The 14413-nt window shown below is 41.4% G+C and overlaps 1 protein-coding gene across 1 annotated transcript in view; it reads left to right on the plus strand.

Moving 5' to 3' along the window:
- Positions 1 to 247: 247 nt before the first annotated feature.
- Positions 248 to 14413, plus strand: part of LOC135488719 (N-alpha-acetyltransferase 60-like) — a 133377-nt gene continuing 119211 nt past the window's right edge. The window contains exon 1 of the mRNA XM_064773443.1: positions 248 to 441. The gene's annotated coding sequence lies outside the window, so the exon portion shown is untranslated. The remainder of the gene's footprint in view (positions 442 to 14413) is intronic.

Consider the following 14413-nt stretch of genomic DNA (forward strand, 5'->3'; position numbering starts at 1 on the left):
TCATCTGGTTTGGGCAAGCAAGATATTTTAGCACTCTTTGGCTTCTGGGATTTTACGTGCTGAAAATGTCCACCCGAATCAGGTCCAGTGTGGCGTTCGAGTTGTCTAAGCAAGTCCTGGATTTGCGCTTGCATAGCTTCACGCTCCTCAACACATAACGAAAACAACAACGCTTGGGTATAATCTTAAAATAGATACAGACGCGGAATTTCACGATGACGTCATTTGCACGGACAAACAACCATATTATTGTCTGATTTCCCCCACAAAATTGGTGGACACTCGGAACATTTGGGAAATTGCCAATGGTAGAGTTGACGTCGAGGACTGCCAGGAACGGAAGAATGTAGAAATGCAGTCAATGGCAGTATTATAGGCCTACTATACGCAAAAATGCCGACAGGGCCGAAGTGCAGTTGCATACAAATTTGCTGAAACTTGGTATTTATAGTATTTGTATTATCAAGGGACAAAGGCCAAAGGGTCACATCATCATCATGATCATTACGAAGTAGGCCTACCTATAAATACTCCAATCCAAGGCAAGGGTAGGGTTTGTTTACAAAGAGGAATAGCCTACATAGGAATGCTTTACAAAACAGCACACTGATGTAGGCTTAGGCCTACACACATCCCAACTCATGCGTTTGTGTCTATCAATATCGAGTCCCTGGAGTCTGGACCATTTCATTTGAACAGCGTTGTATATCTCTAAACCTTCCCTTGGATTGGAGTATTGCGCCGATTCAATGACAAATTAAGTGAAATTTCACTTCTTTTTACCACTTCACAGGGACGTGTTGCAAAATATGGGATTCTTATGGTTAAGGGTTGGCAGAGAACACATCCTAGCCCTACGTACATGTGTATAGGGCTATTATTTTGCATGTTTAAGGTATCATTTAAAAGAGTTAACCCAGCCCTTTTTGGCTCACCGTTAGGGGAGTCTATACGATAGCCCTGTGTCCGTCGTCGTCGTCGTCGTCCGTCGTCGTCCGTATCCTGTGTGGCACGTTTCTTAACCGCTTGTGCTATGAACTTGAAACCTTGTACACATGACCCCCTAGGTCAGAGGTACTCTGACACTGAATTTCGGTCCGGTCTGGTTCATGACTTGGCCACCAGGGGGCTAAAAGTTAAAACACGGAGGTCAAATGGCGTAAATTGGCCGTCAGGCTGTAACTATGGCACGTTTCTTAACTGCAATGACTATTGATCACAAATTAAGTACACATGTACCCCTTGGTCAGGTGATCTCAGGTACTGAAGTTTGGTGTGATCTGATTTGCCGTTTGGCCTCCAGGGAGGGTAGTTGATAAAGCTTGGAATCAGTGAAACCTTGGAACCAGTGATAAACCTTGGAATCAGTCCTAAAAATGCATAAAAACATGAAATAATGCCATTGGAACCTAAGGTGGTTACAAATCAATATTTGGAGCTTACTTTTACATGATCAGATCGGAATTTGACGGTAGTTTAGAAATCAGTCGCATATCCGATTCAACAATCTATATTTTAGAACAACCCAGTCATACCTCGCCTCCAGTGTACATTACTGATCTCCCAAAAATGGGCATTAACGTCACGACACGCCCACCACACACCCATAATATGGACCAATCAGCGCTCCGCTTACTCCGCCACCACACGGGGCTTATTTGAGCTACGGAGCGGTGTGATCATACAGGGTGATACAGAGAAGATTGACTACATCATGCAGTACCGGCTGGCACTTATCCGTACATCACCTTATACATGACAAGAAACGTAGATGAAAGTTTATTACCGAAGGTTTTGGAAGGGTTTGGAGATGAAAAATGTGAACAAATTCCTTCGCTGTGAGCGATTTCGTACATCTTCATGTAGGCCTGCACATCGAGGGATGTAGATATCTTTTCGTGATGTCACCAGTTCTAAGCGGTTTTTTTTATTCACGTGTGTGTTTGTCCTATGATCTCGTGCATCTAGTACCGAGCATAATACTTCATCGTCTATGGAATACAAAACAATCATAAAAACTAATTTTTGCTTCCATTGAAGAGAAATAAGATATTTTAACGACCACAGCGCATTGCCAATTGATGACGTCATCCTCCATATTAAAAATGTTAGCTTCTGAACTAACTGGCAAATTGCTATCAATAAAGTCAGCTGGGACGAGACTGTCAGTTGGGAGGGTATAAATCGTGGAAGGAACGCACCCGATTTCACGCGCTATTTGCACAGTGATTCCATGGTTTACATTGAATATTACAAGGTTTATCAGTGTTTCCAAGGTTTCACTTATTCCATACTTTATCAACTACCTCCAGGGAGGGGGCCAAATCCTAAATTCTTCAAAATGCCATTATTCTTAGTAATTACTTGCCCGATTGGCACCAATTTTATATCATAGGTACATCTAATTCTAACAACCATTCAATGTGTCACCCGGGTCTTCTTTGATTTGACCTATTTTTCAAGGTCACAGAGGTCGAATGTACTGTAAATTGGCCATTTTGGGGAAATTGTAATTGCTTGGACCTACATCAAACCTAACACTACATGACACAATACCATGACCTTTATCCATCTTTCCTCCACATGAGGTGAGCACAATGGCCCTGGCCATTTCATTAATGACATACTATCACTTAAAATCGATGATTCAAGGTAGGTTTTACTTTTTTTGTTGAGAATATAGGAATCCAGGAATCTTGACTTCAAATTTGAACTTCAACCATACTTAAATGATATTGAATCTATGAAAGTTTCATTGAAACACAGGGCTTTCATTACAAAATTAACACTAGAAGCCCAAAGACACTGTCTTGAGACCAAACCATTCAAATATTGGCAACATCCGAATAACAGATGTCCAAAATTTGGAAAGGTAGCATCTAATCTCTCCAAATTTTGACATCCTAAAGCTTTCCAAATTTTGAAACATTAACAAATATGCGAGACCAACGTAACTCACAAAAGTCGAGGCAGATCTTCGGAGGCCGAGTCAGGAAGCTTTATCTGTCATCTTGACATCTAGCGGAGAAAAAAAAAAGACTCCCCATCGCAAATCTTCATATGCCGATCGTGTTTAGAAATTTGTCGGTCAAAATTAGAACTACCGTTAGTTCTTCAAATTCCGCATCCTGAACCTCATGGTCTATATAACCGGGATATATATCCCACGAAATATTCCATAGTCATTTTCTGTTTTTGTTCAATTTCAAGCACATCTGCACTGAGCGTTGCATGCATACAAATTACAATAGTGCTCTGGTAGCCAATGACACTAACACAAGACAATTCCTATACTAGCCTCACCTAACAATACATGGCTCTTCTAATGTTTCAGCCAGGATTTCAAATAGGCAAGGGGAACTTCAGACTCTGAAAAGGCAGGAAGGAGCAATTTTCTGCCAAAAAAGGGCACTTTTCATCGGGGGAATTTCTACTTTTAATTGAAAAATCAAAACATTTTAACTCAGCTGTTCGTCAGCTGAGCTAGTCAAATAGCTATTTGAGTGGTGTCTGTCCTTCCATCCATCCATGGACACATTTGAGCATTTTGTAACGGTAAAACATAGGCACTTCAGATCTGGCCGACAGGAAGAAACAGCCCATGCTATGCTGCTGACGCAAAATTTAGCGCGTTTCGACTTAAATTCTTCTCACCAGGGCCAGGGGGCAAAAGGCGTAAATTACAAATACATTTTTTTGTGCTTTATTCTAATACAGGCTAGAAATAAAGTTGAGGAAATCTGTATGCAAGTAGGTTTTGATATAAAGATGGAATAGTTTTGATTGATACTACCATTTGGCATTACTGAGCAAAAATTTGTAGTTCTAACTTGATTTGAATTTCCCACTTTTTTAACTCTGAAGGTTGTGGGTTTGATCCCACCTCAGGGCAATTTTTTAAAAACCTCACACTTGCATATTACATTTTCTTTTTTTAATTTGGCAGGCGGCTATCTTGAAAATCATATTTTTCCTTTTTAAAGCCTTTGGCTGTAGCTAGAGTGACTAAATGTTTGGTGTATCTGATAATTCTCCAATATATCACCCAGGTGTTCGATTTGACCTGCTGTTCATGGTCATTGGGCTCAAGCTCTTAAATTTCACTAGTGATAAGTAGTACGTTTTGTCATTATTTGTCCAAGAGTTTTTAGCTTCGATAGCAATTTTTAATTGCCAGCGAAGCTTATCACATACAGTCTATTGGTTGCTGGATGGCTACATATGGTGGCTTGGCAATAGTTACACTACAATGATTTTTAGGGTTTTCTCTGCTCACTTTCGCCCTCTCAAAATGAGCAGACCTTAGTTTGACCCTTGATTTTGACCTCCTAAGTTTGCTGTACAATTTGCAGCCCTATGTCCAAAGTTGGAGCACCTATATTTGCATCATTGGGCCTGTTCTGACCTCTGTAGTTACCACCAGAATTGTAACTGTTGTAGGTAGGCCTACCACCATCATTTGCATAATTGTTGGGCCTAAACTCATTTGCCTGATTGGGCCCTGAATAAGGTCCATTGCCTGAAGGGTAATCATTAGGCCTATAACCTTGGGCGTGGCGCCCTTCCCTTGGAACCGGTTCAAGAGCAGTACAGTATGTGGCTGTATGCCCCACCCGCAGACAACGTCCACAAATAGGGTCACCATTTGTAGTTCTTGAATTCCTAAAGTTGGTTTTAGGCCTAGCCCCCTTGTCATCGTTATTACTACCACCCTTTGAAGCTTGTTGTTTGACCAAATCTGATACCGCACAGACCAAATCGTCTGCTTTCCTCTCCAATCGGCCCCTCCCACTATCTGCATCAACTGACATGACTTGGGTTTTACCCTCTGGATAGAGAGAATCCCCAAGCCTAGCGCTAGCCATCGCTTGCTCAACCGATGCCACATTCTGACTGAGGACAAAGTTTTTTAAAGCTGGCCTAAGGCCGTGAATGAACCCGACAAAGTGGTCCTCTGGCTGTTTCCCAGCCCTGGCGCACATGCGCAACACCTTCATCTTCATCTTCATCCTTATAATGATCGGGTTTCTTTCGGGACGTAATTGATCATATGGTGCTGTGTGCATGCGGAGCGATAAAAAACGTCTAGTCGGTGCGGTTTAAAACTATGTACAAACACCGTCTCAATATAATTTTCCAAAGGTTCATGAGGAACCTGGATTTTTGTGTGGAGCTCTTGGCTCTTGACAAACTTTAAACTGTTGGGATTAAATTTTTCCCTCATTCGTATACACAACCGATCATAATCAGTCCTTAACTCTTCAGGCAAGCTATGAAAGAAATCAAATGCAACTGAAGACAAAAAATTAGGCATGGCTTTACATTTGCTCTGAGCTTCCCAACCGTTGAAATCAGCGTATGAGTCAAAATGTTTGAGAAAGTCGTCTAGATCTTCCGTGATCCTCCCTGAATACGATGCGGGCTTGTTTACGGACCCTCCAACTTTATTGTTACGGCCCCCTGTGCCCAAGGCAGCAATGGCCTCGGTTAATCTTTGAATGTCTGTCATTGTAGTGTGGACGGGGTGTTCCCTATTAAACTGGTGAATGGTCTCTATAAAATGATTTCGTCTAGCAAGATTTGGAGATTGCGCAGACGCCGCCGGTGTTCTAAACTCAAATTCGGGACTGTTTGCGCGACCTGACGGTAATGTACTGGTAATGACGTCTGAATCATTGAGAGTCCGATTTTCTGCTAATATATTGAACTCCTGCTCACTAACATCATCAACCCCTACTTTAACGGTGGTCATAATAAAAGCTGGTACCTACCCGGGTTCTCCACCAGTGAAACCAACATCCTTCTAGTTTGGTTGATCTTTAAACAGCTGGACAACATGATTCATCTATATGCTTCTTTATTGGATCAGTCTTGCTGTACATAGATTATTGTGGACCTCGCCTACTCTGGTCTATCCTGATCTCTGATCTCTCTAGAACTAGGAATCAAGCTAGAATTTATATCATTTTGTGTTTTGTTTTAGGTTACTAATGACCAAAATAAGGAACTCAATTCAGAGAATTGAGTGGGCGAATACGCCAAACATTCTGTAGTCATGGGGTTGTTTCTAAGAGAGACTAGCTTCAAGTCCTTGCAATCATCAACATTCTGTTAGTCATATGTATCGAACCACAACATACACCTACAACTTCTAGGAACTTGACCAGTGACGCACGGGTAAAGCGAAGTCCAGCCGGAAGTTTGGCAAGACTTTGGCCACCCATGTTGTGGTAACAACGTGGTTATATCGATGATCCCCAAACGTAATACCAACATGGAATGCCTAATCCAGTTCCTTGTTATAGAAATACAAGCCCAGAAATGGTTCTAACATAGGGCTAACAACACAATTAATAAATGACATTTAACTAAAGTAATTACAACCAAATATACCCTCGGTATCACTATCGTTGAAACCATTAGGAAAGTAGTACGCCGAAAATCATGTTGGATAACCTGATCACTCCGAAGACGGAGTTTACATACAGCTGCATTTACATAGATGATGCGTAGTATCTTTTTCTCTACCAACGTACGAACCTGCAATAAAATGTGTTCATGCGCACGGATATATAGTGCTTGATCCCGCGTAAGTTAAAACTTAATGATTACAAAGTTAAATACTTCTAATATGCAGGTCTAAAGTCTCGAAGCGATTATCCTAACCTGTCCAATTTGGTAATAAAATCCCGAGCGAAAAATGAAATCGAGAAAAAATGGCGGATGCTGGAGAAGTGCATTGGTGGTTCATCCGCTTATCACCAGAAAGCCCTCGATCTTTACTTTTAGGGCGCTAAATTTCAAAATACATGACGTCATTCAAGGTATTCCCCAAAAAACATGCGGTGTTTGCGTGCATGAATGAAACTTCTGCCGCGTTCACCCCTGCTGCTGGCCTTTCCACTACACGCTTTGCACTATATCGTTGTATAGAAGGCGGACGTACAGAGAATAGAAGAGCTGTTGTAGTCTCCGTTTATTCCGTTCCTTCCCACGTGTATACATCGTGAGTTGCACTAATGTTAGACTCATGGGTTACGCACGAGACTGACACTGAACGCCCGGCTCGTTTGATTATAAATGACCTAAATAACCTGCAGGTGACATGGCTTATTCCAGACCATGCTGACCTGAGACAAGTGCACTTGTTGCGTATGGTATTATGTATCAAAGAACCGCAACCTGATCATGAACTCAAATCAGGACGTCAATTAAATAAGTTTGTAGCAAGCAATCTGATTGACATGTCTGACACACTGTAACTGTCCACCAAGCGAAGCTATCATAGCCGCCAGGCTCTAATTTTTCTATGGTATATAGGCGTAATATGGACACATCAATATTTTAACAAAATTGAGGTTGAAAGAGACCTACCACTAACCACATACCAGGTGCTTGCCATGTTTTCTACTTTGTACCCATGTTCAGTTTTTTTTGTTTTTTGAAAAAGGGTCACAGGGCGCCCCCCTAGCGAGGGCAGGGCGCCTTAACCTTCCTATTCTGCTTTAGCTGAAACACGATCTTCATGCTTCGCCAACATTTCATCACTAAATCTCCCTTATTATTCATTCAATAAAAATAATTCTTCTGAGAGTTCGAGATTGTGATATTCTCTTGAAGATTGAGCTATTCAAGGAGATATAGGGCCGGCGAGGGGTTTTACTTACAAGGCCAAAGTCCCACAGTTTTTGATCAGTTTTACCAGTCCTGCGTGAGATGCATGTTAGGCTATATCATTAGTACGGCAGTCTATTGGAGTGTATTGTACGGGAGCAGAAAACAGGGTAAAGGGGCCCGACATGGCAAGGTTTTGAATCATGATAACATGCAAAAACTTAGGTGGTAAAGATGCAAATTCGGGTAACTTTCCAAATTTGAACTATCTAGCTTTCCAAATTTGGACAGTTTGCGGAACCTGTCCAAATTCTGACTTTTCCCGGAGGGAGATGTTCAGAAATCTTGAAAATTGCTCTCATTTTCACAATTGCACTTGGATTTTTATCAAACCTACCTCAAATTAATTGTTACAGCATGTCCCTGCTTTTTAATTCAATCAAATTTCATTCCGACCACAACCAACCGCTCCAAAAAAAGGGCTCGATGTTCCAGCATAGGAAATTATAGTGCATTCAACTTGCACAGGTGTTTTGCACCTGTTGAAAAAATGTCATGATAAATCAATTGATCGATCAATATTGGCATTTGTAAAGTGCTCTAATTACTCAGCTGTTGGGTATTCCAGAGTGCTTTCTTTCCAAAAAATAGGTCGGCCTTAAGGAGGGACTTGAAACAGTGGAGGGAATCAGTGTTTCGAAGCTATGACGGAAACTGGATCCACAATTTTGGAGCAGCTGCCGCGAAGGATCGATGATGTTGTGGATCTTGGCTCTAAGGAGATCAATCTTGCGCACAAAGAATTCACCGAAATCGTTAGCCAGTTGCTCCGTATCATGGTGGTCAGGGAGCTGCACCTCATGGCTACCTTTCATGAAGGTGTTAATATTTCCTCCTGGCAAATGTAATTGCCATTGAATACTCATTCCAGAGTTTTTTATATTCTGAAGCAGCTGAAGAAGACGTGAAGTTTCTTCTCGAACCTTTTCTGTTTGGCTCCAAGCTGCTTTAGATGGCCATTGAATCAGTGTACTGTTGGTCTTGTTGGTCTCCGTCAACCTAGGAATGTAGGGTTGAGATGAGACTCTAGGAATAGCTAGGCAAGAGTCCCCCAATTTATAACCCTGTTCCAGGGGGCTACGGCATATTCAATGTACTGTCTATATCAGTAGAGATTGGAGAACCTAGGTGGTACGGTGTCCGTGAAGTTTTGGGAAAACAGGGAATTTAATGAATAAAATAGTATGATGACTGTAATGTCAAAACATCAAAGGTGTGCAGTGCAAAGTAGCAGAATTATTTGGTGAGTCTTTACGACAAATTTGAAGGAGCCGTGTGGGGTTTTGCGATGATCCATGCCGGCACATGGCATTGTGTGTGTATCGGTAAACATTCTTCTTCTTCCAATTTTAGTGCTTTTGTCGTATAGTCACACTGGTGATAAAAATGTTTTGTGCATGCGTCGTGAGAACTCGAGGAACAAGAACAGGTTTAAGGCTTTATTGAACGGTGCCTGGATTAAAAAGTACTTCGTCTTGGGCTACTGTCACACTGTGGGATTCTGTGGGCCTCCAACCTTGTCTTGAACAGCTGGAAGTTGGTGGTCATCCTGATGGGTCAAGGCAAGGCATTCCATAGTGGAATGACACTAGGAAAAAATATTGCCTGGTATGTATGGTTATTCTGCAGTGGTGTTGTCGTAGTTGTAGCTGTTCTTGGTCTGGTTAAAAAATGACGTATGGCGGTGTTGCAGGGATGGCAATGAGCTGATGTAGGATCATGTACATCATGGTGAGCTTGGTCTTTTCGCTCCGCTCGGCTAGAGTATGCCAGGTGAGACCTTTCAAAATAGCTATCACACTCTGTCGGGGGTCTTAGGATCTTGTCACGAATCTCGCTGCTCTCCTGGCACCATCTGTAACTTATACTTATTTTCTTTCGACGTCCCATCCCAAACTGTTGTTGTGTATTCAAGGGTTGGCCTTACTTACGTCTTATATGCCAACTCCTTGAGGGACTTCGGGGGCCTAGCAGAGATCTCGCCTTAGGAAACCTAATGTACCATTAGCCTTTTTGCCGGTATTGTTGTTGTGAGTGTCCCTCTTCGGTTTGCAGTTGATCGTAAGCCGAGGTATTTTGCTTCTTCCACTGTCGGCAGCGTGCAGCCGTGGATGTTGTAGTTTGTTATGATGACGTTTTTTCGCTTGTATGTGATTCTAATTACCTCACATTTTAATGGGTTGAAGTGCATTGCCATTTACTTTCCCATTCCTGGCTTATTGAGATCTGTCTGAAGAATTTCTGCGTCCGCGATAGATCTTAATATCCTGTACAGCAGGCAGTCATCCACCAACAATCTGGTTTGAGATCGAACGCAGTCAGGCAAGTAATTAAAATAAACCAGGAACAAGAGTGGTCTCAGGACCGTTCTCTGTGTGACTCCGAATGTAACCGCGGCAGGTTAAATGAGGAGACAATCTGAATTTATTAGCGCAGTTTTTATTCTGTCTATCTTCTGTGCTCTTTCTTTCTTTCATTTCTTTTATAATAAAAAGAGCAAAGGTCGTTTTTTGGGGGATTGTAGTAAGAAAATTGCCAAAGTTCACAAATTTTGAGAAAGTGTAAAAAAATTACTGTGATATTGCATTTTTCTTTTGCATCTAAGCTGTATTCTGAATGTATTTGAATGATAGAAAACGCAATCAGTTGCTAAAAAATTTGAAACCTGAACAAAATTTACATACTACTACCCCCCCCCCCGAGATGATTTTTTTCAGAAAAGATGAAAATGTTCCCAGTAAACCAAAGGTATCCCCACACAGGTTATTGTCTTGTGAAACGCATCCAGACTCATTATATAGCCTATGTACCTGATAAATTACTATAGACTACCCTAAGACCCCCCCCCCCCTCATACATGCTCAGTTTTGCAGGGCTGCGTACCTGTATGGAAATCCCGTATTTTGTACGCCAAAAAAACCATTTTGTACGTTGTACGATTTTTGCTGCTCATTGTACACCATTTTTCCTTTCAAAAATACGATGAAATTAATTGTAAAATACGAATAAAAAAGGTCTTAACTTGAATGTTTTCTGTGTTTTGTACGTTATTCATTCCCCGATAGAAGAAAAACTATACAGCTCCACGCCCAGGGCGCTTAATATGTGAAAACGGACCCGACATCCACATTATCTTGCGCACTTTAGATGGCACATATAGTAGTGACACCTCTGGATAGACAGACGAACTATAACTGTTGCAGACGATAGTCTCGCTCTCGGTATAGATCCTATCAATACACTAGTACAATACATTTTACACTGTGATTGAGCGAGACTTCTTCATTCATTGAAAATGGCTGAACATGCTGAAGGTAGTAGCTCTGGCGCCCGACGAAACCGAAAGCTGAACCTGACTCGGGCACCTTTTGAATCCACCAACAATCTGTTTAGTGTAATCATGTTAAATACTATAAAAATACAGTTTGTTCCAGAAGTTAAAGGTCATTGTACTGCACTTAAAATTTGTGAATTGTTCATATTGTTAATTTTTTGTTAATTACTGTAGTTTGCCAGTAATTTCCTTATTGTGAATACGGTAAGCACAGAAATTGAATAAAATGTCAAAAAGAAGAGAAATTTACTTTTGAAAATTGGTACACATTTTAATGACAATCATACACATATTATTTGGAATTGCAGAAAATTGTACACAAAAATTTGGGGAAATACACATTTTTTTAAAGTTGACCCACTCAAAAAAAAGTAAGGGTAAGCAGCCCTGGTTTTGCCCTTTTTGGCTCACCGTTAGGGGAGTCTATACAATAGCCCTGTATCCGTCGTCCGTCGTCGTCGTTGTATCCTGTGGCACGTTTCTTAACCGTTAGTCCTATGAACTTGAAACTTTGTACACCAGGGCCCATATTCATAAAAGTTCTTAACTTAAGTGCCAAAAAATCCTAAGTCGTCAACTTCCCAGGTACCCATGTCATATTTCTTGTTGATTTGCGCCTGTTGTAAACTCATCGTTCAGTGATCGTGGGCATTCACATGTGCAAATAACAAAGCGTTTTCTGTACATCACAGGAGATACAGAATAAAAAGGCAGACACACATGTAGACCAAGCGCATGTAGGCCTATATGCTCGTTAATTATGGGGAGGAAAGCTAACTTTTCAGATGCGGAAAAAATCCGCCGAAGCTCGGAAAATGTTACTAGTGGGGAAGTTTTCATCAAATGTTTCATCGTGGCTTGAAATAACAGATGACGTAAATAGTCGAAATCCGCATGTTGTGCGAGAAATGGCCGGCCTTCGGAAAAAGTGGCAAAGTCTGACATCAAATATGAAGGATGAATATAGGGAATACAAAAAAGCGCTGGGAAAGACAGGTTAGTAAATAACTAAATTTATTTCATCAAATACCTTTTCTATGCTAACTCTGTAGACTCTCGGTTTTTTTTAATCCTTTATGTACATACATACATAAAAACCTTCGGCAAATTACCCCGTACACCGCTCGGTTATGTCGTGAAAATTAAAAAAAAAATACCCCTTAATGAATTGAACACATTTCATGCGAAAAATTAAAATGGTGCCACAGGAATAACAATCCATGACCAATTTCAAATTCATTTCAGGTGGTGGATCACCTCCTAAGAAACCGTCGATAATTTCACAGAAAGTTGCAGCGGTTATTGGGGAGGATGATCCATCTGTGCATGGTATAGATGGCGGCTTTGATAGCGGTGCACCAAAACCAAAAATCACCGTCACTACATCAGTTACTATCCCGAAGATTACCGACAGCGTTGCAACAAACGACAGGTAGTGTGCCCAACAATTTTACAAACCAACTAGTAGAATTCAATCAAACTTTAAAATTTAGCCGATCTGCTTGAAATTAGCCGCTAGCATTAGTAAAGTCAATACATTTTCTTTCAGTTCTTTCTGCGAGATTGAGGAAGAGAATGAAATTGAGTCTTGTCTTCAAGAATCCAAGATGCGGACACAAAAGCGATAAGCTTCATCATCCCTTGGTTGTGCTTCGGCAGCCCTCGCCAGTGCCTCAACTAAAATCGAAAGGTTAACGCAGCGTTCTGACGTGAGGTCGTTGTTGCCTAATCCGTGCCCACCACTTCCCAAGGACACTGAAAAGGATAAAACCCAAAAGAATTCAGGAAATAAGGACGAGATGGTGGTACTGCAGAAAGAACTGCTTGCTTCTGAGAAGCAAAGATGTGCGCTCGAGATAGATAAGCTTAAACTTGAAAGGGAAAAATTGGTTCTAGAAATTGATTTGTTGAAAATGAAAACAAGTAAGATGGAGAAGGAGATGAAAAAAGCAGTTTCTGTAAATTCATTTCAGGCAAAGGATGAAAACATATTTACACAGTTGTGAATATTCGTCCAAAACCGTTGAAAGCAAATAAATTGTGTAGTATGAGGATATAATAGATAGGTATTTGTTACACTTACTACTTGCCTTAGAAATGTTGCTGGACAATGTGATCTCTTGTAGCAGTTGCATTTACACCTGCAAATGGTACAATATTCTCTTCATCGTTCCCATCCTCATCGGGTTGTGGTTGATGTTTGATATCCTCCATGTCTGCTGGATCGAAATCTGGAAGAGCTCTGTCAATAGCAATGTTGTGCAACATTGCACATGCAGCAATTATTGTACAGGCTTTCTCCGGTGCATAACGCAGTTTTCCATGCAGACAGTGGAATCACCTTTTCCATTGACCGATGCCCCTTTCAACCAAACACCGTGTTTTCTTGTGAGACTGATTATATCGTCGTTGCCCGGGGGTGTTAGGGATCAAAAATGGCGTCATCAGCCAAGGCCGCAATGGATATCCACTGTCACCAAGGATGACCTCATCTCCTCCCCAACATCTCATGATATCGGTTACTGCGCTTTCTCGGAGCACAACGGAGTCGTGGGTGCTCCCAGGCCATCTAGCCACAACATTGATGAACCTAAAATGTGCATCCAAAACAACCTGCACATTGATGGAATACCAGTTTTTCCTGTTTACATATCTCCACTCATGAAACAAAGGTCCTAGAATCCAAATATGGGTTCCATCCACCACATCGATAATTGAGGTGTGTCCTCTTGTCTCGGAAATTTGATAATGTGTTTTAGAGAATGGTTTAGTGTGGTTGTAACCTCCGCGATCACTCGACTCATGGTTGGTTGGGAAATGTGGACGGTGTCACCAGTAACCTGTTGGAATGATCCCCAAGCGTAAAACCGAAGAGTCGCAAGCAACTTCAACTCAGGAGGGAGCGCGTAATTCCTCCTAGTTTTTGATTCTAGGTCATCCCTCACAAAATCAATCAATTGAAGAATTGTTTGCCGGTCAAACCGATATCGCTGGTACAATTCTAAGTCATTGTAAGCGTCCAGTGGATGGAGTCGATCTCGAAAAACCCTTTCCCTGCGAAATTGCACATTCAAATTTATGTTGCCAAGCCAACATCACCGCAGCCATCTCCGTCGAGCACCGTGCACAATATGAACAAGAAGAACAAGTCCACTTAGAGTTAAGACTGACCCAGAGGTGTCTCAAATCTAAGACTCGATTTGAGTGGTCCTCTTGACTTAAGTATGTTTATGAATATGACTTGTTTTAAGTAAGTACCCCACCTAAACTTAAGATGCATTTTGGGCGCCCCACTTTGACTTAATAGCTTTATGAATACGGGCCCGTTTAGGTGTGGTACTTACTTAAAATAAGTCATATTCATAAATATGCTTAAGTAAGGTGGCCCACTCAAATCGAATCTTA

This window comes from Lineus longissimus, chromosome 1 (genome assembly GCF_910592395.1).
Source record: "Lineus longissimus chromosome 1, tnLinLong1.2, whole genome shotgun sequence".
In the NCBI taxonomy this organism is placed as follows: domain Eukaryota; kingdom Metazoa; phylum Nemertea; class Pilidiophora; order Heteronemertea; family Lineidae; genus Lineus; species Lineus longissimus.